The 24,787-nt window shown below is 43.5% G+C and overlaps 1 protein-coding gene across 1 annotated transcript in view; it reads left to right on the forward strand.

Moving 5' to 3' along the window:
- Positions 1-24,787, forward strand: part of LOC308054289 (uncharacterized protein) — a 73,669-nt gene continuing 48,882 nt past the window's right edge. The window contains exon 1 of the mRNA XM_080366834.1: positions 1-24,787. This exon is cut by the window's right edge and continues 9,687 nt beyond it. The gene's annotated coding sequence lies outside the window, so the exon portion shown is untranslated.

A 24,787-nucleotide genomic window follows, 5' to 3' on the forward strand; every position in this document is an offset into this window, starting at 1 on the left:
GTGATTTGTCACCAGTCCCACTCTTTAAAAGCTGAGTTTAATGTAAGCGGGTTAGATACTGGGTGTATGTGGTACTGTGTGAAATCTTAGCCCTGTAGAAATCCAGGAGTGTTTTGCCATTGGTTTCTGTAGACCTAGGATTCCCCACCCTTGTTTTCTACCTCCCCACCTATCCCCACGCTGCTTTACGCTCCCCTAATCCATTGGTTGCCTATGCTGTGTCTGCTGGAGATGACTGGGAAAGCTGTACTGCATCTTAATCTAAACTCATCTGAAGGTCTTTGTGGTTTTCTGTCATACCATTTAATTTCTCTCTCTGTAGTTTACTGCCTTTGTGAATTCAGCATTTAACTTCGTAAGCTTAGCAGGGATAAAGTTTAGCATGCAAAACAGCATACAAAATAAAGCTATGGTGTAGTTTTACGCTGCTGTTTTATGCTGCCATTTCTCACAGAGGGGGAAAAACTTTCAGTTACCAGGGAAGGATGGCTCAGTGTTGTGCATGTGTCAGCACCCTGGCTGTGACGGTGCTTGCATATATTTAACATACCACTAAATTTGTTTGTCCTGTGGTAAATCCCATGTTTTTTTGTCGTCGGTGCTCAGCTTGCTCCAGTATTGTATGACAGGAAAATAGCCTCTGTATCGCTGCAGTATCTCTCGGTGTATCTGTAGGCTTTGTATTGGCAAGTGTTGTTATTTTGTGGTATTCAGCCGTGTTTTTTTTCTCCAAGGTGTTATTAGATCATTGGGATGCACGTACAGGGAAGTACTACAGCAGCCCATAAGCCCATGGTGAATTATGCATGTGGTTTACGGGTTCATCAGAAGGGACTTGCATAGTTGTTTTTTGTGAGGGGGGTGTGTGTATATCTACACGTATGTCTGCGTGCAAGAAAGATACAGCCCTGACTTTGCAGCTTTAAAAGCAGAATTGTAATGTACTAATCCACAGGCTTCTGAGTACTGCTATCTGCATAATAACAATGAGAAAAGGAAGAAAGGAGAGAGGGAAGCAGATGGGAGGAAGCTCCACCCTTAGCCATCGCTGTCATTCCTGCTGTTTTATTAGACAAAGTGGTGGCTTTAAGTTGAAATGTACTTGCTGTTTCTGTACAAGAACCGAGAGATTTTTTTATTCAAAGTCACAGATATTTTCCTTTGTATAGAAGAGGAATCTTTATAAGCTATTGGTACTACTAGAAATTATCGCTATACAAGTAAGTAACAAAACTATTCTCAACGTGGCTTCTGACTCCTGCCTCTTCCCCAGTTTTGAGTTTTCTGCGCCTGCTTTCCCTGCTTCCCCTCGAAAGACTTGATGTACATGAAATGAGATGGGCTGGTTTGGGTGTGTGCATATTTTGTCATTTAGGATATGGATGTTTTATCAAGTTTGATGCCTGAGGAAAATTGCTTATGTGGAAATGGTAACTCATTTCAGGGTGAGTAATCGTAGCTTTCTGTAAAGTTCTGAGTCGTTCCCACCCCTCCTAGCACAGTCGCCACAAGAGGACCATCTCTCTGCCCTGAGGTAGGTAGTGCTGCCACTTACACACCCAGGATTTTATTGCTATTGGCAGTGAACTGAGCAGAATGGTTTTTTTGGTGTTCAAATCAAGAAAAATGGTGCTTTCCTGGTTTGTGAAGGACTACTAATATTACAGGGTTGACTGGTTTCTTTAGGACTGACCAAACAGTTCAGGAAAAATAGGAGCTTTTTCAAATACAGTCAGGTCTGCTGAAGCAATAGTCAAGTCATTGGTGGAGAGAAGATGAGCGTGTCAGTTCTGGAAGCTGAGCTATTTTGTATCCCAGAGGAATGAATATGCTGATACTTGGTAGGCCTCCAGTGCCTGCAACTGAGAAAAGAACATGCCTATTTATTTTCTTTGCTGGAGTCGCCTTCACGTTTCTGTGCATTGCATCCAACAGTCTAGATTTATAATTCAATCTGCGTCTATTTGTTTCTTGACAGAAGAGGATGAAATAATAGCAAGGCTCTGTTTTCTTTATAGCTAGGAATAGATAGCTATGGCTTACCATCAGTGTAAACTGTACAGGATTTTGTGATGTTTCAGATGAATGATGCTGCCGCCGCTGTATGAAAGTAAATCGCAGTGTCCTGGAGTGAGTCCCAGGTTATTCTGCTGTTTTCACAGCAGCTCATTTCTGTAGCGGTGCACTTGAGAAATATGTCAGGCCAGATCCTTCTTTTTGCTAACGTCAGAAGTCACTGTGGCAGAGATGGTGGAAGGGGGCTTATTCAGAATTGGCGCAGATCCAGTGGATGTCAAAACCTGTTTTGGGAGGCTTAGAGTTCAGGACTGGGGAGCCTCAATGGCTTCGTGCTGTAGTAGCGGGGTGTGTGACATACAGCGAGTCAGTGACCCTCTCGGAGCTCCGGTTTGCCTGATCAGAGGAAGGACCATCTTTGAGCATGAGGTCAGTATTTCATCCCTCAAGTGAGCCTGCAGTTAAGTAGCGGATCCTTCTTTGCCTTTCTCTAGTACGAGCCACAGGAGTGAATTTGACCTGTGAGTTATCTCTGCATAAATCTGAGAATTCTATAGTTAATTAGGAACTGGAAACAAGGCAAAGTGAATCTAACAGTCTCTTATCTTTTCTGCCTTCTACTGCATCTTCCATCTTTCCTGAACTTTCTGAAGTACAAGGGACAAGCAGGTCGAAAATGGGAAGAAAATTAGAAGCGCTTGGCCTGGTGCCTGCCTTTACACTGTGTTGATTAGGTTTTAATTGGCAATTCTTGTCTGTAATATAAGATAATTGCAGAGATTTCCAGGAATTGTTTGCAGAATAGGAAGAAACAGACACATCTGAGTTGTACTGGAGGAGTTTAATTAAAGACTTGATAAAGTGCAACAGATGGTGCTTTGCTAGTTAGGAAGATAGGCGTGAGGCCTCTTTGTAGACATTCAGCCATGATGGTTAGAGCTTCTGCTCCCTGCTGGCTAGAGATGCTCTGGCATAATCTTCCATTGGGGGACTCAAACAATTTAAGGATAACGTGCGCTTCATGTTCAGGTCCAAACTGTGAAGGTCATTATTCAGAAAGTGAAGTTAGGCAGCCACAGAGTGAGATCCTGTGTGTCCGTGGCAGGAATACCCTTCCCAACAGGAGCTTTGCTGTCACTGACCTCTGCAGTTGTTCTCCATTCCCTTTTGAAAGGCTTGCAGAAGTGGAAGACGTGTCCGTAGCTGTACAGCTTTCTTTACAGACACTGCAGTGGCATGGAATGAAGAAGGATCTGTTTGATTTTTGGTTTTTGGATAGCACTGCTCCCCAATAATTTTGTATGAGCCAACAACCATCACTGGACTAGCTCCTGGACTGGGATTATGTCAGTGTGAAACCTGGAAGATGAGGGGTTTTACTGTTTCCAAAGTCCTTGCTGATCTCTGGTTTCTAGGAAGATACAGAGGAAGCAGAACAAAGAGAGGGTATTGTAACTTACAGAAGAAAAACGATCTTCTCTTTGCAGTCTTCACTAGAGCAGGTACTGAACCTTGCATTTTTCATGTTATTTTTAAAAGCGTGAGAGTATATTGAAAAAGAAGCTTATTCTGAAGTTGCATGTTCATGAAATGGCTCCAGGATATGATCTACTTGTTTACTATTACAGTAGAACAATTTCTGCTTGCTCCCCAGCACTGCTGTAGCTTTGATGAAGTTTAGCTTTGTGCATCTTCAGAGAATTATCTTGGAAAAGGAAAAAAATAGCTAGTAGGTAGTGGATATTACAAGGGAGCATCCTGGTTTAGGAAGAGTTTGTCTGGGTTTTCAAAGTCCAGGAAGAACCTGAAATTGCAGAACAAGTAACCAGAAAACGGAATATTTCATGTAGATGTTGAAGGAAAAAAAAAAAAATTGTGACTCTGCAGGGCCCTTTTCATGGGGTCATTTCATTGAGCAAGCCAGACAGATCTGCAAGATGATGACAAGTATACTTTGAAGCTCCCTGCCTAGCAGATGCTTGGAAGGTATGCTTACCTCACATTTAAATGAATTTTGTCGCTTTTTAGCTTTGGTAATGCTGCAGGGGAGTTTCCATGGGTTTAACTCCTTGGCCGTCTTTTCTTTCTGCAGCTCGGTGTTCATTTCAGTTCAGGCTGTTTTGGAAAGTGATTACCTGGAAGGGATTTGGTTACACTAGGCTTCAACAAAGGCAACACTGGATGCTCAAGAAACATTTTAAAGATAAGCCCTGAGCTGCTGTTTGTTTCTTTTAAGAACTCCTTACCAGTCCCCATGGCTAATGCTTTGAGTTGGCTGATTTTGTTTTGTAGCCTTAGGATCTTCCTGAGAGGTGAGTGGGTAACATTCTCATACAGGCAGACTACTTTTTTTGGTTTGGTTTGGATTTTTAATACTTTTGCCTTCTGAAAGCTATAGGGCATTAGACATGGCAGTTGTTTAGCTCATTCTGGTAGTAAACTGATGAACACGGCTGCTATTCTTTCAAAAGAACAATCTTTTTTAGGAATTTGTTCAGGGAGAAAACAGGTAGAGAAGGTAGGGGGGAATGCATTCACCAAGAGGTTTTAATTTTCTAAAGAGAGAAAAAAAAAGTGTCAGCGTTTTCAGGTAACAATATTAATAATACTACCTAGGTGCTTATTTGAGTATGGAAGATAAGAAAAAAAAACCAAATCTGCAACTCTCCTCCCCACCCTGCACCCTCATTTTTTGTTGCTTGGGCACAGGCACAGAGAGAAGCCCTTCACGAGGAACTTCATGTGGAATCCTTGTAGTTACTGTTGTGTAAGCTTACTTTTAAAAAAAAGGGATTCATTAGGAAGTGGCATATAGACTCGCAAAATGGAAGAAAGAAATGCGGGAAGGAAATAGTAACTCTGTTTTCGTTCCATTCTTTAAGTTCTGATTTCAGCTATCTTACTCTTTGTCGAGTATTTATCACCTTTCTCTTCTAGAATGTGAGGGTGGGGGTAGTAAAATTTCCTTTACTATGTAGACTGAATAACTGAAATAGAAAAAGAAGAATCTTGGTTGAGATTACACAGCAGGGCAGTACCTCCTTCATCCCTTGGCTCTTTCCATCAGACTGTGCTGTTTGCACTCTCTTGAAAACTTAAGTTTTCAACTTTCCGGCAAACAGAATGTGACCTTTTCAAAAGATGTTAAAGACATAGAAAGGGCTCTCTGCTACCTACAGAGGTTAGTTGGCTTAGTTTGATAAGCATCTGAAATTGAGATTTCCCCCAGAATTTTGTGCTTAGAATATTTACCTAGAAACCTTAAGGGAACAGATTTTAACTCTGGAAGAGAAACCTTTCCTTTATTTGGCCGCCATAACTTAGGAATGAATGTGATAGTGGATGGGGAAATAGTGTTGATGAATGGAAAGCCCAGGAAGTTAAGTTTATTTCCAGCTTTGGAACGCTCTGTAGCTTTGAGAAGTTGGCTAATTCATGTAAGTGTAACAGTAACAATGATAACAAGGAGCTTATTTGACTGTGGAATACGAGATTTTCCGATTCAGCTTCCTTCTTAACAAGACAGGCTTAGAATATTTCCTGTTTCTTTTTTTTGTAACTGCACTGGTGCAGTTATTAAAAAATAACTACAAAGACAAAGCATTGTTCTCAATAGTAAAAATTATCGTATCGTAGTACTAATGCCATTAACATCAGTGACAAAATTGAGCAGAGATACATTATGGTGTAATAATATCTGGTCATTTAGGTTAGAGTCTTGAATGTTTGTTCACTGAAGCTTAAATTTATTTCTTTTGCTCTTTTAGGGACCTCTGCCCTCTCACCAGATTGCAGTATAGACTGCCAGACCCGCTGTCTCATAGCCTGCAGGCAAGGACATTACTACACCGCTGGCAACTGCTTGGAATGTCCAACGGGTTTCTAGTATGTCTCCTTTCTTCCCTCCTGCTTGCAACCTACATTCCCGCAATAAGAAAGTTAGACGTTTGGGATGTTATTTTTACATTCAGAATATTCTGAGAGCTATCTTGTAATGCAGATCAGGAAGGAGGGGCATGAAGCATAGATGAATATAGAAGAATAACCAACTGACCAGGAGAACCACTGTCTTTGACTTAAAATGGCATCTAGGGCTTTCTGCAGCAATTGGCAGTCACAGCTCCCCCTGAAGTCAATGGGAATGATTGTTCTTTAGCATGGTAGTCTCGGTAAAATGTGTGACAATGTCTGTGTTTGTGGGGAATGTACGAAACTAGATTCCCATTGAGATTGCTCAGGACAGCTTTTCTGTGTTGTGTGTTTGTGTATCTTGTGTAGTGTGTTTTTAGGAGGGGCAGGAATGTTACTTGTATTTGTAGCAGCAGCAAAATCTAGGTTGATTTGCAGCTCAAAAGAAAGAATAAGAGGTGTCTTTGGTCCCCATACTGCAGGGAATCCTCCCCTGGAAAATTCATTCTGTGTCCTGGCTGCTTACTGATACGGCAGTCAGAAAATGTGCTGTAAGCTGGCACAGAGTGGTAACTTGGGAACAGAGAAGTCTGGGGACGAGGAACAGTGAGTTGCAGGGGGCTGGTGGTTGCGTTCTGGATGTGCCGAACCCAGCGCACAGTCAGCCAGCCTGGGCTGGGTTGCAAGCAAGCCCTCAAGCCGTTTGCAGTTGGAAAGCTGTCCTAGACTCTGGTGTATCGTCACCAGCATGCTCTTGTCTTCTTCACAAGAAAATCGTTAAGACTGTTCTCTCTGGCACACATGGCTTACTGTAAAAGAAAGTAGAAATGGCCATTGTGGAGTTTTCAGGCACCATCTCAAACTGGATTATGAAAGATTTTGTACAAACTATCTTGAACCCTGAGTTCATGTTGCCACACCTTTTACTGCAAATTCTGTCCTTGCGTGCGCAGTCCAAGTGATGCACCTTGAGCTCCCATATATGTGTTGGAACCCTCCGAGGTTCTGGAGGGATCTGATGTGAATCCATGCTTCAGTGGCTAAAAGAGAGTTTGCTTGAGCCATCACCGAGGGGAGATGCTCCTGTAACTACACAACAGCCATACTGGCTGGTAAGGGGATGGAATTCCAGAGTGGAAGAATTTCATTTTATGACTTCATCATTTTTGATACAGTTGCCCTGGGGGTCAAGCAGCTCCAAGGAAATGCCCGCTGGGAACGGCCAATGGACTGACTGCTCAGACAGACATCACGGCCTGCCAGGTAAGCGGGAGGACAGGGGAAGAGAGCACACAGGTGAAGTAGTGCTTTTTGCCTCTACTCCCACGTATTTTGAATCGTCTGATTTCAGGCTTCTTCCCAGACTTTGCAATCTGCTTTGACATTTTTTTAGGCAATTCCTGCACTCTCTTTGGCTCTGAGAAAGCAGGTTGTCCCTCCACGTAGACAGCAAGCAGCACTCCCTCCACTTATTGTTTACACCACTGACAGTAGAAAGCACATGTTGGGAGCTCTGAAGAGTACGTAGGCCAGATCTGGAAGCCAATCCAAGATCCTTTCTTTCTGGCACATGAGCTGAGGGTGTCTGAAACTGCTGTTTTGTATTATTCATGCAAATAATAAGTTTCTGTGGATCTGATGCTCTTTGTGATCTCACTGCAGGTTTGTCCCAATGGCTATCTCAGCCTAGAGAGCGGAGCCGGGTGCCATGCGTGTCCGGATGGCTATTCATGTGACCCACGTACTGGTGTGCAGAGGAGCTGTGGTCCTGGTCAGTATTCACCAGAGGGAGAGTTGGAGTGTCGGGAATGTCCAGAGAGATTTGTCTGCCCAGATGGACGGAGCAGAGAGGTACAGAATGAGTGTGGTGTTCTCTGAGGGCAAATTTTCATTCTCCTGGGCACACAGAGCCTGAATGTGAGTGCGTTGTCAAGAGAAGACAGGCTTCCTTGGTTTAATAGTAGGATAGGGGCCATTCTTCATCACAGAAAAGCATTCAAAACACTTCAGTGGTATAGTAGATCTAAGACCTTCTACAAGTTGCCTCTATTAAAAGAAGTAAGTATTTTTCATCTAAATTCTGAGAATGTTAGCGCTCACATTATCTGCCACCACTAAAATCTTCAGCTGAGGACTCAAAGAAACTTGGAGTTTGAAGTACCGTTTTGACTTCTAGAATCTGCCCCTGGAGAATAGAGCTGAAGCAACGCAGGGAAGGGAGAGCGCAGAGAAGGAGGAAGCACAAGACAATGCAGAACTGGGCTTTTTCCTGACTCAGGCCTCCCTGGGACACAGCTTTCAACAGCAATGGCCGTTAGACCTTCTGGTGGTATGAATTTGTGTTTCTTCCCCTTAGCATTGTTTGGCCGGTCAGCAGCCAAATCCGAGCCGCACTCACTGCGTAACCTGCACTCCTGGTTCTTTCTCAGCTGGAGACACTGTGCTATGCCAGCCCTGCCCAGCAGGTAAGCGCATCTCACAAGCATCTTCTATTGCCAGTAAAATATAGAACTTTAAGAGACTGAAATGACACTTTGCTCTGGTAAAACTTGGCGGACAGTATTGGAACAGAGATAGGCTCCCTGTGTTACAGTAAAACTGGAGGTTAAAAAAATAACTCATGAGATAAAGCAGGTGCCATTCAGAAGAGTTCATGAAAAGCAGAGAATGAAAATGAAAGAACACAGAGAATCACAGCTTGGTTTGATAGTCATCGCGCTTGCTGGGTTTATGGGAGAGGTCCAGCTGATGTAGCCATGGGCCATAAACTAGTATATCTGAATGTGCAAGTGTTGCTGAGCAACAAAGGAAACTTTTGCTTTCTCTTTCTGCACAGAAAGCAGCTCTCACTCTGTGATTTTTTTAACTGATCATCTGTAAAATTGATTCTCGCACATTATAGCTTCCTGCACTTCAGGACCTTGATTCACTGGCTATCACAAATTCCCATTTATAGTGGGTGCTGTAGGCATTAGGAATCAAATATGGGCACGCTGTGATTTTCTTAGCTAATTTCTCTTTGTGCTCGGTATTCTCAAAGAAATCCAAATAAGCCCATGTTTAGGAAATAGCAGCATGCCATCGTTGAGGGTGTTACAAATTCCTCACTGCGATGTTGATGCAGAATTAGGCAGCAAGGGAACAGACTAGGAGGGACTAGGGTTTTGTTGCAAAATGATTATCTTTTAAAATTCTGACAGGCGTAGAATGTCATTTCACATGATTAATTAACCAAAAACATCCATCAAAGGAAATGATGGAGTAATTCAGGAAGCCACCCTAAGTTACATTCTGTGAGTATTTGGGAATAATCCTGTTACAAAAACCCAAAGCTCTGCAAGTGCCCAGGCTGGTAGCCTGTGTGCAGGTTAAGCTGCTCTAGTACTGAATTGCTGCTTGGCAAAGTTCCCCCATAAAGAGAGTATTTTCTGCAGCATTAAAATCCTGGCATGTCCCTTATACATCCCAGGGAACGAGGGATGAGCTTAAGCCTAGTGAGGATTTGGTGGCCCAAGGTTAGCTTTCTGTTGTGCTTGTTTCCTGTGATAAAGTGTGTGGTGCTTTGGTATCCCGCCGAGGCCCTCCACGTAAATTCTGTTCCATTCTTCAATACAGCCCTTGGTAACAGAAGAAGTTTGGTGCTGCAGGTAGCAGCCATACTGCCAATAATCCCCTCCGAATACCCTCAGACTTGAAATCATGTTTCCTAGCGCACCTGAACCCTAGCAAAAAGGCCTTACAGGGAGTGTGTGGTGTACCTGTCGATTTGTAAAAAGATGCGTAACGTCGCTATGGGGATGCAGTTTGTGATCTGCAGTCCTACCGTGCTTTCCTCTCTGCTGTAAGCCCTGTATGCATGTGAAGATGATTTAATGAACAGCTCCAGATGCCTCCTGCAGAGTCACTGAACTCAGTAACTTGATTCTTATGCCTGTAATTAGAATCCCTCTTATTAAATAATGAAGAGCTCCTGTACTCTGGGTACCTTACGTGTTGTCCAGTAGAAGGAGAAATGGAATAGCTAAAGAGAACGTGCTAGCCCAAGGTCTCAGTAGTTTAGATCTAGTTATAATACACATGTGAGAGAATAGAACAGAGGATTTCTGTTATTTTCCAGTACCTGGGGTCAGGTACCGCAATTAATTAATGTTTCACAAGGTCATGGGAAGTGATGGCAGGTTTGTGGTTGTGTATCATGTTACACTTATTATTTATTGTGCTCTGTAGAGGGCCAGGGAACTAATTGTGGCTCCATTAAAAAAAAAAAATTAAATAAAACATCAGGAAATGCTGGCTTCTTTGGACTTCAGTATTTATAAACTGTACTTACCAAACATTTGAACAAGCAGACAGACACTGGCATTTTAGAGCATGGATTTTAGTGACAGATTTGCTGCTGTATCGTTTATAGTACAAGATCAGCCAAAGGCTGCAGTCAGGTTTCATCTTCAGTGTATCAACCACAAAACCTGGAGAGAGCAACTGAGAATCTCTGAGTAGATGATGAACAGGTTAAATATATGCAGAGTATCCCAGGCTGAACTTCAGTGCTTCAGTGTTAAGGTTTAGTCCCCCTTGTGTTCTTAAATCTGAGCCCAGTCGCAAAGCCTTACCCTCCTGGTAAGGAGTTTGGATAGCATCATAAGCAGGAGAGGCTGGAGGATTCCATGGGTTCTTTTTCACCGTTTGACTGACTTTAATTATATATAATCTGTGTACTTAGTATTTCGTGCCTGTGAATGAAGTGTCATGGCTATGCTGATACATAGCAATATCTTTGAATATAGAATGGCACTTTCATGCCACAGTTAAAACCTTTTCTCTTCTTTTTCTTTCTGCCCTCCAGCCCCACCCACCTCCCTTCAAATATCCATCTGGAGTTTAGTAAACCATTTGATAATCAAATTCTACAAAATCTTACTTGGAAAGAGTAATTAATTCTAGCTGGGTATGAGCATTTCATTGCTAAACGTGCAACTGGCAGAAAGATTTTAAGTGAAAGATGATGTATTGAACCGGGGAGACAAATGTGGTCCCTAACAGCAGCAGGAACACTTCAGCTGATCCTTGATGTCCATGATCTTGGAGAGAGCAGAATTGGCAGAGAAACAGAGAACATATAACTCTAATGATGCTAACTAATAAAACTAAGTTGAATTTTTAGCTTGAAATTTCGTTGTATGATTTGAATTAAAAAATGTCATGATGTATTAAATGTTTGAATTTTCTTTGCCAGCTCAGTCTTACAGAAGGAAGAATCATTTTTAGATGGGAAATTCATGAGAATTTGTTTTTCAAGTCTTGTCAGAATTTCTAAAACATAAAAGATATGGGCTATCTGTCATGTACTGCTTTTAAATAAAGTAAGTGGCCGGCTGTTTTGTTCCATTGATTATGTCCATGCATCTCTGCTTATATTGCAGTACCAAGCACAGCAGCTTTGTTTGTATTCCTCAGGTGAACGTATTCTTGGATTAAAAAAAAAGTCAATCATTTCAATGGCAGCCTTCAACAAACAAGAGCTGACTGAAATGCTAGATCTCAAAGAAAATGTTCAAAATTAAGCAAACCCAGAAGCGAATGTAAAATTCAGTAGCCCTCTTCCCTCTTTTTTTTCCCGTCCCCCTTTTTTTTTTTTTACAACTTGCCATAAATGCATAAAACTATTTGTAAACTTGAGTGTTTGAAGTTTGAAAATGTTAGTGAGTTTTGAAGCTTTTTTTAAATTTTGTTATTGGTTAGCTTTAGTAGAAAGTGATGCTCCTGGATTTCTGCTCTGTGCTTCTTGAACTTCATCTTTTCTCAGTATAAACACACACAAATCCTTTGTCTATCTAATGCAGTGACCTTTTGAAAGTTCAAGTGCTTTAAACATCTTAAAATGTCTGTGTCTGGAGCACGTTCCTTTGCTTCCTCCAGATAGCCCTTGCCCCAAGTGTGGGACAATTTAGCTGCGGACATAAATTGACTTAGGGAGTAAAAGAGTTGGAGCCGGAGGGACAGACTTGAAGGGGCGAGGCTTCTCCATCTTTGTCTTCACCTATTACTCTGTTTTGCTCACTGCTGTGAAAGAATTTTGTGAAATGCAGCCTACTGAAATGGCCTTCTTTCCTTTAAATGAATCTGGCATCTCATTGATGTTAGGTATAAAACCCTTTAATGTGTAAATAAAGAAAGTGCCCTTACCGGCCAGCAATCACATGCAAGTTCTTGGCTGTCTTCATCAGCAGTGCACCAGTTTACCAGGGGGGTGTCCTGGACTTGGCCGCTTTTGAGTGTGCAAAGTCTTTGGGAAACTGTGTACTGCTAGATCACCTAACATCTGTTTTGTTTTAGGACACTGCTACCTTCGCTTTGCCTTGAGCTTGTGCTAAGAAATTCTTTTTAATTGGATAGTGCTTTAGCTCAGTCTGAGTACCGTGCTGACACAATGGGTTCTCCTGGTTTTACTTCGGAGGTCGTTTATATCCTGCCAGATCAGAGCACATGAATGTCTGCCTTCAGGGTGCAACGTTCGTACAGCGTGATACGATTTAGCCAGCAAATACTTGCGCTTTCCCATTTCTCCCCCACAATGGACACATGTCAGCGTGCAAGAGACCATCACCACTCTGAGCCTGAGCTGTCCAGAATATTGTTTCTGAACTACATGTTGTTTTCTTCTTCTCTATAGGTCACTCCTGTTCTGATGGCCTTTCAGTCCCCCTGTGCCCAGCAGGAAGTTTCAAACCCAAAGAGGGACTTCACACACGCAGCAGCAGCTCCACATGCTTGCCAGGTCTGTATCATAGATCATCTTCGTTTTGGACAGTGGGGATAACGATTCTCACTGTAAATCACACTGTTAAGTACATCCTTACAAAGGGGCTGGCAGGTAACGGTACTTACTTACTAGGCTCTGGCTTAGGCAGCCCTAGAGCTCTGGATGAAAGAACCACCCATGGCATTTCCTACAAGTCACCAGGTTTGTGGTGAAGCGTTCAGGAATTACAAAGCCGTTACATCTAGCAGTGCTTACTACCCACTTATTGCATTGGAACTGCCTTTATGAAGATGAACCCTGGTATTTAGATCCCTGTGCAGAGATTTCAAAGAAGCTGCTATGGAGGGAAAAGGTGATTACTGTACTTTCAGTAGAAGGAAAGAAATTCAAGGAGCAGCATGAAATGATGTGCTAAAGTCACCTGACGGGCCAGCTGTGAAGCCAATGTCAGCGGCTGGTCTGTTGTTAAAGCTTATTCAACTTTGCGTGTGAGACGCTTTTTTTAGCACTGTTAGTCAACTTCAAGGAGATGTGTTATGCTGTAATGCAGACTCATTTTCAGGCTCTTTTATGCATGGAACAGAGGAGTAACATAATTAAAGTAAGTTGAAAATATTCTTTCCCTTTGGGAAAGGAGTTCTTTAGTTGTATGTGTTTGAATCAATCACAACAGTCCCCAGCCCATTCTTGCAGCAAGGGGAAATTAGGTTACAGATTAGGCAAAACTTTTTTATTGTAACAGTAAAAAAGCACTGAATTTTATGCCTTCAGAAGCTGTTGAAGAGTTTTTAAAGGCCCTTTAGAGTTTTTAAACTGCCAAGTAGATGAAGCAGCATGTAATGTCCTGAAACGCATGCAAGGAGGTAGGGGCAAGGCTTCTACAGATTTCCAGCTCTATTTTCTGTGGTGGTTTCTTCTAAATATCTTTGGTTTAGCCTGTTTTTCTAAATCATAGAACTTTGTTTTGCATATAGTAGGACTGAGTCACCTAATGATTGGGAAACCTGTTGGAAGTGACTAGATGTTGCGATTTAGTAATGGATAAACTAATGTAAAAGGACAGAATAATAGAGCTTTGTTAAAATCTCTTCTGCTACTAAATCTTTGCTTAGACATGGAAAGGGAGACCTGGCTTTCTGCTACAGTAATCAGATGTTGCTGCAGCTAGATCTGCCTGTTTTTCAATGTTTCAGAGCACCTCAGTGTCTCTCAAGAGTACACAAAATGCCTCTCTGTCCTTAACAGTGCTGGACAAATAGGAAAATAGAGTCAGCAGGAGATTGAGGGAATGAACTCAATTCACAGAAGTAAACTTTGGCCCAAGTCCAGAACGTTTTGTCCAGGGTCACAAGTCACCAGGTACACTGCTAGAAGCAGAAACCTAGAGTTCAGTTGCTTAGTCTCCCTTTACTTCTACTGGGCCCTTCCCCTCAGAGGTACATGTGCTAAGAAAATAATAGTCTCCTTCAAATCGAGCCATATATTTTTCTACTTGACCATTTCTTTTCTAGCAAATGACTCAGCTGCTAAAGCATCTTGACTATTGAATGATGTGGTGGTTTGTGGGTTTTTTTTCACTCCCCAGCTAAGTCAGGGAAATTGCTGCTTTCCACCCACTTCTGAAATTAAAACCAGAAGTACATTTACATGGTGCAGCAAGGAACAAACCTCACATTTCATCAAGACGGTAACGTTCAAGAGACAGGGCCAGTGGCACCTGAACAAACACTGCAGAAGCTGCAAAGTAAATTAGAGTTTAAAGACTTTCGGTTTAATAATGTAAGCTGCTATACTATGCCTGTACTACTTTATATAATGATGTTGTCAGCTCTCCTAAGGAACACTTGTCAAAGGTAGGACAATGCCTGCAGCATAATAGGCAGGGGACACATGAATAAACTCGTGACAAGCCGTAGAGTACTTCAAGTATACAACCATGATGTAGATGATGACTGATACGGTATTAGCCTGTGTCCACCATCTGCACTATGGTGTGTTAGGCGTGACACGCTTACCCTTCAGTGAAACGGAGTTTGTCTGCCTCACATTTAACGCAAAGTACATGGGCTAGCCTGGTCCTGCAGAATAGATAATGGGTGTAAATCCGTGCCCTGATTGATCTCGTATGAAGTCTCCAGGCAGCCACGCTATTAAATCTGTTCTAAACTCCAAAGGGAAGCAGCATCTCCAGAAAGTCAGACAAGAAATGGAAATTTCATGTCCCGATAGCCAAGTGGCATGGATTCTAGTTACATAAAATGACAGTCCCGCTGGATTTGCTGGTGGTGCAGATCCGCACCATGCAGCTTTTGTTCAGCTTAAGGCACTTTTTAAAGGGTCCCACAGCTCCATGAGGTTGCAGCCCCCCTAGGTGTGTTGATTCAGCTGCTGTGCTCAGAGCTGTGGAATTTTATAGTCTTGAGAAATGCAGATCTCGTTGTATTAGTGGTTTTGAACCTTGTATTCATCCATGCTCAGTAGAGTAAATGTAACGGGGAAATAATAACATTGTTCTGAGGGGTGGCAATGAGCAAGTGGGTGGAAGGCAGAGAGAGATGACCCTTAAACTTGCTTTGCACCGTAAGGAATCCTAATCTGGACCTATCTTTTCAATCTGTGGAGGGGGAAACCTAGATTTTAATAAATCCTGAAGATTTTGGGGATGCTGTGAGGCTCTATTCCAGCCTGCAGAGGCACGTACACGCTAGTGTGTGCTTGAGCCTTGCCTTGATAAGCATTTGGAAGGCAGCAGAGGTTCAAGCAGCAAGTACTCTGGGGAGCCATCATCATCAGCCAGTATTTTCTCTTCCCCCTGCATTGCTCCTTTTGCTTTTTTTTTGCTGTTGAAAGGCCCGACTCAGGAGGATAGCAGCTACTCCTGTGCTGAATTTGTGTTTCCTTTTCACCAAGTTAAACATTTGGGGACATTTTGTAATGAAATGCACTTTCTGAACATGGTAACACCAGTAAGGGATCACTGGTTTATTATGTGTTGATCTTATTAGTGTTTCTTTAAGTTACAATGCAAGCATCTTTTGTTTAACATATGGGATCTTAGAGACGATCACAGCCCAGAGTGTTTGTTATTCAAGCAGGTATCCATGTGTTTGTACTGAATGTATCTCCACTCTGTGAAACCCGTTCATCTCTCTCTGTATTCAGAACGCAAACATGAAAACAGCTCAGCTTTCATGGAAACCCCAGGCTTTCTTACAACTGAGACCTGTTGTGATTATTTAATATACCTGCATCAAAGTGTGTTTTAAGGCTGATGTATATGTTTATTTTTTAATGTATCTCATTTTGTGTGTTATGGGCTCAGAACACAGTCCAGATGGTGTTACTGCTTCCATGAGCCACTCAACCGCAGTAACATTCAGCTAATCCAATACCACCACCTTCTGGCTTTGTAGTAACTTTGTATGAACGAACCTCCAGCATACTTTCTCGCTGCAGGTGAAAGCAAAGGAATCGTATCTTGTAGGACCCCCTGTCAGCAGGTCACGCTCCCTTTGTGGACCTTAAATATTTTCTCCTCTCTTTAGGAATTGGATTGTGTTTGAAGTGCCCTGCTGGGTATTTCTGTCCTGCTGGAGCAAGTTTTCCAGTCCCATGCCAGCCAGGTACATACAATCCTCTCCAAGGACAGGATGAAGATGCTGATTGCAGAGCCTGTCCAGCAGGGAGAGCTTGTACTCAGGCTGGTTTAGCCCAGCCGGACGCGGAGTGCTTACCAGGGTAAGCCTTGGTTGTTTTCTGTGCTTCTGTTTACACCTGTGCATACATTTTGCCTCCATTGGTTTTGCTTTGTGCATAGGGAGGTGCATCCTCTGCTATGTCAAGGTTTTATTGCAGTTTCTGGTGAATCAGTGTGACATATGCCACAGAATAGGTGCTGAAGATAGACAAGAATGAAGCTGGGCCACACATCCTGTGATTATGAACAATATGAGCAAAACCCACTTTTGGTGGAAGATGTATGACACAACCAGTCCCTTCACAGTGTTTCGTTTTCACTATTTCCGCATCATTGGTTGCGGTTACATTGCTGTCAGCCACAGTATCAAGTGCTTCAGCTTCTTCCCAGCTGCAACATTCATCCTAATATTTTGGTAGGACACACAGTGTTTGTCTCCTCCTGGCATCAAAACATTTGTCCCACCTAGCCTGCTGTGTGTTGTTAGGTACGTGTGCCCAGCGGGGTCGTCCAGCCCTCATTTTCCCAGCAACGCCTGTCCTCCAGGAACGGTTGGCAATGGATTCAACCTCTTTGATAAGTCCCAGTGTGAAACATGCCCTGCTGGATTTGTCTGTATGAGAGGTATGTGGCTTGGTGACAAAGAGAACTGTGTTATTTGGTAGCCAGTATCACAGAACCCACCAGTAAGTACTAGAGCAGGTCAGTGAGGTATCACAATGATGGTAAACAGGAAAACATTGCCTTTTAGTGTTACTGAAGAGGTTGCTGTGCCTGCTAGACAAGTTAATTTCAGTTCTGCTCTGAAGTTTTCTCTTTATGCCACCCATGGTTACTGTTTTAACTTCAAGACCTCAAAGTGGCCAATTTTTATACTCTTCAAAGTTTTTAGCTTATTGGTGGCCTCTTCATTTTAATGTCTGTTTCAACTTTGGACAGGAGTACCGTGTAGGATACTTGACTTGGTAAGTAATTGCTTTAGTAACCAGTTCTGTGATGGAGCCTCTCATCAACAGAGGAAGTAATTGTTATCCCATTTTAAATGGAGGAAAGGCACAAAATGAGGAGAAGACTTAACTCGGGGTCATCCAGCAGAGCTCGAAACAGGATGACGGACCTGGATTGTGTGAAACGAGCATGATGCTACCCGTTGGGCTACGTTGCTTCTCTAAATGTGCCTTTCTCTTTACAGGGACCGGGGGCAAACAGAAGCCTCCCACTCCATGCCCAGTTGGTCACTACTGCCCACCAGGCACAAAGCACCCAATGCAGCACAAGTGTGCCCCAGGCACCTGGAGCAATAGGACAGGCCTGACCTCAGGAGAGGAGTGTTTTCTGTGCCCTGCAGGCTGGTTTTGTGCAGGAGGAGCCCGTATCCCTACTGGGATATGCAGCTCAGGGCATTACTGCCCTCAGGGTAGGTAGGCAGCTTTTTGCAGGAATGAATGAGATTTAGTTTATTTCTGTCTTTAGAAATTTTGTAGACTCTGATAAAATCGCGCGATGACTTTATCAGCACATTTTTTGCATCAGAGGTTTTTGGTGTGGAGTAGGATAGCAGACTGTCCCTTCTGTATAGCCAATACTTTAAATCTGTGCTGTGTGAACTGAGCATGTTTGTATCATTGTTTTCTTTCCCTTAATTTGCAAAGAATGAAAATGCACATTAAGTGTCTGGTGCAAGGACAATTCTAAATTTGAAACTTTCTGCAAAGATTCTGCAATATTTGCTAAATGCTGATTTTTTTTTGTTGTTCCTCTCAGAGCTTTGTGCAGTGATTTTTGTATATGCAAAATACGTACTTACACGTAACTCAAATATATAATAGTAATGAAGAACGGGGGGCCTTCTGTCTTCAAGGCTGTGTTAAGAATTAGGATTTTTCTCTCCTATTTTATTGGAAAGGCACACGGAAGGGCACGCAGTACCCCTGCCCTGCAGGAACTTACAGTACCAGACAGGGAAATGGCAGAGTGGAGGACTGTGCTGCCTGCCCTGCAGGAGCTTTCTGCGCCAGTGGGACCTCCAAGCCAGTTCTATGCCCAGTGTAAGTACACCACACATGCTGCAAGTGGTTGTACAGGTACAAAAAAAAAATAAAATACTTCTACATGGCATTTCAGAACACTTCTGATTTTAAGTAATACCTTTCTGCACTGGATACGTGAGCAAGTTCCTTTCACCTTGCATGTTACTGGGTGGTCCAGGCAAGGTTTTTTCTAAATCAGGCAGTTCCTTGCTTCCAGAAACAGTAAATTTCCTCCATGCAGAAGACTGAAAATGCAGACCAGAGGTGCACTATCTTTTTCTTGGTCACTTCACTGCTGTTTATGATTCTTCTTTCTTTTATTTTCTCCTGTAGAGGCACCTATCGCATGGAACATGATGCAAAAGTGGCTGCAGACTGCATCCCTTGTCCTGGAGGGTATTACTGCCCTGAGCTTGGCACTGTTACTCCTCAGACATGTGGTGCTGGCAACTTCTCAGTAAGCAGCAATAATTTTATCCTGGCATCTGTTCAGCATAAGGACTGGATTTTGGCAGAAAGAGGAGCTTCAGGGGGAGGCTGAGCCTTTGAGTACCTCAAAGGAGTCACTGGAATGAGCCCATCTCCTCACATGATGAGTCTTGAGTATTTGGGGTGATTGTGTGCAGTGCTTTAAACAATACTGGCCACACCTGTGCTGACCCTACGAGTAAGGAGTGAAAGTACTAGTGGAGAAGTTGCTGGGAGTGTTCCTACGCAGTCAGATTTGGAACTGTTCCAGACGTGATGCTGAAAGTATGTATCACGTGTGTTGAGTTCTGCTCTTGCTGTTATTCCCAGTCCAGAATCTTGCAGTAGCAACCTTAAGTACATCTGTCATGTGTCTGGCAGTGGATGGTTGGGTAGATACTTTGGGTTTTCACGATGTATTTTACCCTGGCAGAAAGCCTGTATTTGGTTCCTGCTCAAGAGGAAGTACTTGGTTGCAATGAAGTTAAATTATCAGTTGGTTTTGGAAGGTAAAACAACAAGATGGAGCCACTGAAGGAGCAGTGATGGCACAACTATTCTCACAAGCAGGTGCTAAAGCCTGCTTCTTATTTATCTGCCCCAAAACCGTAATGAGTAATTCTAGTGATAATTGCCATGTTTCCCTGATGATGGGAGATGAGCCTGTCACTCCTGTCAAATGACCCCAGTATCTCTGTCCAGGCCAGTTTTCTATCTCTGCACAAACTTAGTAGTTATCACTGGAACCCTTTAATAAAGTTGGACATGAGATAAATGATGAATGGAGATCTATGTATGGCAAATAGACCTAGATTATTTCTTCTTTGCACTTTGGAGTTGAGCGTAACAAAGAAAGGTGAGGGAATGTATCTGTTTTTCCTTTGCTCCGGCTGGCAAAGGGTGTCGGTTTGACTGTTTTGAGGATCAGAACCTTTTGCATGGGTAATCCACAGGCAGTGACAGGGCCTGCTTCTTACTTGTGCAGCATGGACCTTCCTGCCTGCAGAGTGAATGTGCTGAATTGCCTGCGGGTTGTTGATCATGGGTAGGGTGGAATATTCGAAGGGAAATCTTTGTGTTTCTGGTCGTATTACTGGGCACAACAGGGAATGTTTTAGAAGAGCAGGATTTTGTCATCAGTTCTCAAGGGCAACATCTTTGCTCAGTGGCCATGTTTCTGTAGACTGTTTTGTTTACTGATAGGGTCTGCTGTAGGGTTGGTTGCATTCATTTCCTCTGTTTTGTGCCTCGACGCAGCTTGCCAAATGCGCGAGGATTCTTTTGTGCTCTAGAAGTGGACCCGTGTGCCTTTCGTGTTGTAGGACCAAGGCTCAGCCTCCTGCTTGCCATGTCTTGTTGGACATTACTGTGCCAGTGAGCACACCAGCCGGGAGATGATGCTCCTTGCCATGATTTGCCCAGCGGGTCTCCTGTGCCCAGAAGGACAGGCGGTTGTTCCAGATGCCGGTGCAAATGCCTGCCCAAGAGGATATTACTGTCCTCGCGGAGATACTGTAAGTGAAATCCACTTCGGTCCTTGGGATTCATTGTTCTCTCCTCAGGCTGGCTGTACAGTTACAGTCTGCACTGGGATTAGTCTTGCTGTGGGAGCCTTTCCTAACATATCTGTACTTTTTTGGTGTTCACAGATCTTAGCAGTATTTGCCCTACATAAAACTGCTCATAATTTTGAGATAACGTTTCCTGAGACGCCGTATACAATGCAGGGGATTGGGTCCCCATTCTATTTTTACCATCTTTTCAGCATTCACGCTAGATTCCTAGTATTCCCTGTTACTGGGAAGAATTATTTTCACAGCTTTGGCTGCTGTGCTTACCTTGTGGGATGCAGCAGCCATATTAGTACATTGAAGAGCCATTTTTCTGTTTCGCTTCGAGGGCTTGCACGCTCAGCCTTGCCCCAATGGGACCTATGGTGAGCAAAGGGGTCTAAGCAGCGCTGATGAATGCTCACCATGCCCTGCACGGAAGTACTGCTACAGAGATGGGATCGATCCTCCAGGAATTTCCCACCCTGTAAGTACAGCCCCAGGTTCTCCTGACTTTTTTTCTTTTTGCAATGGCTGCAACTGTTATGGAACAAACTTAAGGGTTGTTTCTGTCTCTGCTTTGCCTGTCATTGCAGGCTAAGAAAGGTCGGGAATTGGTGCTGGTCTGCATCTAATGAGGTTTAGGATCTTTCATTGTGATTGCCTTGTCTCTGGAAAGAGTGAACTCTTCAAATATTAATAGCTGTTAAAAAAAGAAGCCTCTATTAAGAGTAAAAAATCCAGTTGGACTCTCTTCCACATGGATTAATACATGCTTTTGTTTAAGAGCAAGGTGATAACTCTTATCCCAGTTGCAGCTCTTATCCAAGTGCAGGAGAAGAGCATCTTCCTCACAACTGTATAGGCAATATGTAGGGTCTGTCTTCATGACAAGATTTTACTTTAAAAAAAAAAACCAAAAAACAAAAAACTCAGCTAAAATAATTATCCTACATGGTCTGAATTTAACTGATAAGACTGTGAATTCCCTTCCTTCTGTTCTTATCTGCCCCAGAAAAATGCCAGGTTATTCAAATTGTAGATGAAGCTTGGATCTTCCTGTGTTGAATCGTAACAGATTCCTCTTCCTCTCTCAGAAGACGACACCAAAGCCATGCCTGACTGTGTATTTTGCATTCCAGACGGGGGATTGCCCACCCGGCTATAACTGCCCTCCAGGGACTGGATTTCCTCTCTCCTTCCCCTGTATGCCAGGCTTTTTCTGGGATAATTCCAGTGCTGAGGGTGAAGACGCTTGCAGACCATGTCCACCTGGATACTACTGTGACTCTCCTGCCATGTCAGAGCCCAAACCTTGCCCAGCAGTGAGTTGTTACTTCTTGATTATCTAACCAAGGAGCTGCCGCGTGGGCCCCTATTTAATAGAAGGGCCTTAAATGCTATATTAAGCTGGCTTGGCTTTGCAGGGCTTTTACTGTGTCATGGGCAGCTCTGAACCTGAACCCTGCTCAGAGGGTACGTACAGTAACAAGAAGGGGCTGTCTGGACCCCTGGAATGCAGCCCCTGTGGCCGTGGTTTCTACTGCGCTGCTCCAGGACAGACTGGGCCAAGTGGTCCCTGTGAGGCTGGATTCTACTGCCAGGGCAGCGCCTGGACTGCAGTAAGTCACGCAAGTTTTTGTCCTCCTTATCTAATTGTGCTCCACTGGGGTGGTTTTTTTCCACTGCGGTGCTTTGTATTAACCCAGTGAGTTTGTGTCACAATTTTGTACTGCTCACACTCAAGTTTATGGTGTGAGGACCACTCCTGCTGCCCTCAAAGGGACTGTAACAACATTGTTATTTTTCCCTTTCAACACTTACACCCCTTAATGAAAAATATGGCTAGGTGAAAAGTTCAGTGGGTGTGAATTGCAGTGGGATTGCTACTGTAAAAAGGGTATTCATATTTATTCTTTTTGTGTTTGCTAGATTTCCCTCAAGTAGTTATTGCCTTTGTACAACAGGCTAAGTCTCTGTTTTTCTTTTCTTTTCTTTATTGCCTTGTGGACCCAAATCAGTATGATGCTTTAAATATTTTAACGCTGTTTACTCCTTTGTTTGAGCGATGCCTTTTCCAATTTCAGTTGCCCACAGATGGTGTGACAGGAGATGTGTGCCCTGCTGGGGCATACTGCCCACCTGGCTCTCCTTTACCTATCCCCTGTCCTCCAGGAACTTACAGCAACGTGAGTGGGTTGAGAAGCCTCCAGGAGTGCTTGGACTGCCCACCTGGGTGAGTATCACGTTTGGAGAATATGGCTCAGTTCTGTCCCATCGCAAAGGGATTGCCCAGCCTTCCGAGTCTGTTGCCACAGTAGCCCATCCTTACCTTCAGCCCTCTTAGAGGAGTCCGCTCTGTTCCGAGGGCTCTGGTGCAAAGGCGTTACCTGTGTTCTCCATGTTCTCCATGTACTGGTAACGGTAGATATGCAATAAGGAATCTGAACTGTCTCGGTTGCCCCCTATTTTTTTTTCTGTTCAATAGTTTTTGTCAAGACTCATTATGTCTGTAGTGCAAGACGGCTTGACCTAGCTGCTCTTGCTTAAACAATCTCATTAATGCTAATAGGGTAGTCCTTTCTGTATTACCAGATAATATAATTCACCACCCTGTTGCATTCCTTTTAATGGCACCAAAATTGCACACCTGCTTCTGAAAGAAAAGGTATGGATTGTGGTGGCTTTCACCTCTCCGTGAGTGTGCGTTGAGTATGTGCTGCTTGTTAAGACCAGTGAGGGACAGTCTGACTTTCAGTGGCCGTATCTTCATGCTGGGCTGACAGACAGTGCATGCAGGATCATCTGGGGCTTAGTGGCACAAAACTTGTAGGTTTTGTGCTTTACTGTGAAGGAGGAGACCAACTGGAATGGAGTCGTAGATCTCCATGGGGTAGAATCTAAAGCTCTGAGAGAATCCAAATTCAAAAAACTAGCCCTCTATTTATTTTTTTTTTTTTTTTACTTCACACTTTTCCTGGGAGAGGTAGGCAGGAAAACAGAGCAAGAGACTACTCTGAAATTCATGTTCTGTCCAGAAGCTGGAGGGTGCCACCGAAGTTCCTTTCTTTGTATATATTTTTAGCCCAAAGCTGCAGCGAATGTTTGAAGAAAACCAACATTTGGGTGTTTGTGTGATCTTTATTCAGAAATACATGCAGGTGCCACCCCTTGATTGTAGAGGAGAGAGTTCTTCCCAGGCTAAAGCTACTGAATCTGAGAGGTTATGGTCTTTAAAAAGCATGTGTGAAAAGTGATATGTATCCTCTGCAACTCCCTTTCAAGGCCTGTTAAGCAAACAGGAACCAGGTCTCTTAAGATTCCAGGTAGACTGCAGGGATTTTTGTCTTTGGAGTGTGCTATCCAGTGACAAGAGGAACTATTGCTACCCAAGGCTTTTGGTTTTCCCCACGCAGCCTGTATTGCGATGGGACAAATAACCAAGCTCCCTCGGGACCGTGTGAACCTGGCTACTTCTGTACAGGAGGTGCCAAAAGTGCTCTTCAGCAAGTGGTGATGGAGGGGCATTATTCCCTAACAGGAGCTTTCAAGCCAGAGCCATGTCCTCCTGGAAGCTTCCAACCTGTAAGTATGTTCGTATACTCTGTGTAGTCAACTTGTGGGGTTATAAGAGCCCTTGGAAACTGTAAAGCATGTGAATAGAAATTCATGAGGCATTTTCAAGTGGTCAGCTTAAAAAAAAAGGGGAACTGGAGTTCTCTCCTAAGTTGGGTTCGCCGCCTCCTTTGTTTTTACCCTGCGACAGAAGAGCTCTGTGTAGGACTAAAAAGGTTTGGGCTGGGACATCAGATCCATCAGTCCAGCACTGTTGTCTGTAGTTCACGTAGCAGTTTTTCTTAAGTTTTCTTGCACAGTGAAAATATAGAAGTGGGCTGAGGAGTCTCTAGCCTAGCATGGGTGAATTAGCACGTGCCTTACTGCTGTATTAGGTCAGGGCTGTGCCTGCCATTGATTTAGTGGTGCAAGGTGCTATTCAGGTACCACAAATCTGTTGCATTTGGATGGCAGTTCTTTGCTTCAGGGTGTTTATTTTGTAGCAGGGAATCTCCGGTAGTCCGTAGAACCTGCACAGTTTATTTATATACATGGTGAGCAGTAAGTAATACACCACATCTGTCAAGTTTTTCCTATGTTCCCTCTTCAGGGCCATGGTCAGTCTCTTTGTAGGGACTGCCCAGAGGGTACGTTCTGCAATGAGCCAGGCCTGGCTGCACCCCAGGATTGTCCCAAAGGGCATTTTTGCTTGGCTGGAAGTTCCTTGCCCCTTCCATGTCCAGCGGTAAGAATCAAATACGAACTTGTCTTTCGAGTAGTTCTTTTCAGCAGGCTTCCA

This window comes from Falco punctatus (assembly GCF_963210335.1).
Source record: "Falco punctatus genome assembly, chromosome: 16".
NCBI lineage: Eukaryota > Metazoa > Chordata > Aves > Falconiformes > Falconidae > Falco > Falco punctatus.